The sequence below is a fragment of the Pseudonaja textilis genome, chromosome 6, assembly GCF_049901715.1.
Source record: "Pseudonaja textilis isolate UNSWEBS1 chromosome 6, rPseTex1.2, whole genome shotgun sequence".
NCBI classification, from domain to species: Eukaryota; Metazoa; Chordata; class Lepidosauria; order Squamata; family Elapidae; genus Pseudonaja; species Pseudonaja textilis.
This window is the reverse complement of record NC_141995.1, coordinates 2,458,420-2,460,668: the sequence shown is the minus strand read 5'-3', so window position 1 is coordinate 2,460,668 and position 2,249 is coordinate 2,458,420. Positions and strand designations below refer to the sequence as shown.

Here is a 2,249-nt window from a genome sequence, read left to right as displayed (position 1 = left end):
TTGGGCCAGTCACTAGGAGACGGTGAGTTCTCCTGGTGTTGCATCCCATGTCTAAAATATTCTAATGAAACATCAATCACTTAACAAGGGAAATTTTGCACCCCGTATTGTGGTTGTAAATCTGCAAACGGCCCAAGGATTATCAGCTCTTTGCGGTACCTCCGAATTCTTTGGCGGTGTCCCAATCGGAGTCCCTTTTCCTGTCTGGCTTTTTTTTTTTTTTTGAAAATTTGCCAGCTTGCCAGAGAAGAGTTAACGAATCTGGCCACTTGTGAGCTTAAGGACTTCCTGGTTGGCTTCAGCCATCTGCAGGCACAAGGCTCAATCCTGCTTCAGTTGAGCGAACAGGTGATGGACGGACTTACTCCCAAGTATTAGCCTCTGCTTTTCCCTTTTTCTCTTTCTCCAGAGTGCCTACGAGGCGAGGAAACCCCCTTAAACCCGAGTTTCTGGTGGAATTATGTGAAGGAAACTCCCTGGGACATCTTCCAGGTAAGGGTCCGGAGAAAAAAATTAGGTTTCGTTTCCGAAACGTTTTTTGTGTGTCGTTCTTTGCATTCGTTCTTGCACGGAGAACTTTCTCAACGGGCTTTTACGAGCAGGCAAGTCTCTTTGAAAACTGATTGGAGGAGCAGGGGGCTTTCAAAGTACTTGGGGAGGAGATGGGGGGGGTTTCAGCCCCTCTTCCTGCTTGGATTTTGGGGAGTCTTCCTCCACCCCACCCTCCCACGTTACCTGGCTAAATTTCTCGGATTGTTTTGCTGAGCCTTGCCTGGAATTGCAACCCATATGTGAGCCCAGGGATCAAAGTTTGGGTTGAATTCACACAACCTGTTCAGCCAAAGATCAGCCCACTCTGTTTGGACTTAAGTGAGTTTTTCTGCATTCATCTCTTGGGGTGAGTTTGTGATTTGGGGGAGTGGCGGGGTTTGCAGCGAAAAAATCCTGATTAATTGAATCAAGGGGTGTATGTTTACTTAAGTGCGGGCAAAGGTTCTGGGTGAACGCAAGCCAAGAATGCCAACTATGAAGGCAGCGGGCAAATTATCTTGAAATAAACAATAATTGCACGTTCCAGTTGGAGCGGCACGCCGAGCGGAGCTTAAAAATAACTTTTATTTGGGTTCTTAAAGCCAGCCTTGACTTTCTATCTTTGGAGAAAATAAACTCTGGAGGGAGAAATTCGTGGTAGGAAAAAAAAAACCAGAATAATTTTTCCTTTTGCAATTGTGGGTCGTTGTTTAAAAATGGCTCTCAGGCAGGCTGTTTATATCAGAGGCATTTGGGAGAGTGGCAGTCAGTATGGCTGGCACTCTGCGTATGCATTGAGCAACTCTTTGTTTTTGGACAACAGCTCTGGCCTGCGGAAGAATTTCAGCTGGGTTTTTTTTTTTTAATAAGGACAAGAGGCTGAGTCTTTATTCTGGTTTGATGTGAGTTTGGACAATCGTGGCTTCTCTTCAGTGGGTTTATTTCTATAAACTCTCGGGCGGTTTTGCAAAGCAGAGGCAGCTTAAATGAGTAAAGGGTTTTTAATTTTTTAATTTTTTTTTGCCAAAATAAAGAAAAAAAGAAGAATCAAGCTGACTGTCACCTGGTACTAATAGTAAAAATAAAAAAGTGTATAAAAATAATAAATATATCATTCATATTAATATTCAGTGTAAAAAAACCCATCCTGTCTGAATGCTAACAAACATCAAAAGTATCTCATGTGTTTACATAACAGGTCTACAAATCGTTATAAACTTTCCCAAACTTGAAACAAATATTAGATTACATAAAACGTTCTCTGATATGGAAAGTTAGAGAAAAGAGTTTTCTGTTATGGTAAGCAGCCTGATAAGAGTTTTCTGTGAAATTTGTCCTTTCTGTTCTGAGTTCAAGTCCAGGCTTGGTCACTGAGTTCACTTGTTGATTGTGGACCAGTTGTGATATTTGCAGTTGACTTCCTCCGGAGGGTTTTGTTGTGGATCAAATTAAGGGAAGAGAAGGAAGGGAGGAAGAATGTAGTGGCAATGGAGGAAAAGAGATAGGCCTCCAATAAATGAGTGAATGTATGTAATTCTTGTAATGTAATTCTTGAAGAGAATTATTTGTAGCTGAGGGTTGAACTGTGGGGGTCCTTGGTGTTCTCTGAGCTCGGTGGTTTTCTGGCAGACGTTTCATTACCCAACTAGGTAACACCATCAGTACTAGAAAGGAGGAAGGGTGGGGGAGAAGAATGAAATTGCGGTGTCCTTGGTGCT

General features: G+C 42.5%; 1 protein-coding gene across 2 annotated transcripts in view; it reads left to right on the top strand.

Annotated features, from left to right (window-relative positions):
* The first annotated feature begins 302 nt into the window (after positions 1-302).
* LZTS3 (leucine zipper tumor suppressor family member 3) overlaps positions 303-2,249 on the top strand; it is a 28,875-nt gene continuing 26,928 nt past the window's right edge. For both annotated transcript variants that reach the window (XM_026722916.2, XM_087935671.1), the window contains exon 1: positions 303-492. The gene's annotated coding sequence lies outside the window, so the exon portion shown is untranslated. The remainder of the gene's footprint in view (positions 493-2,249) is intronic.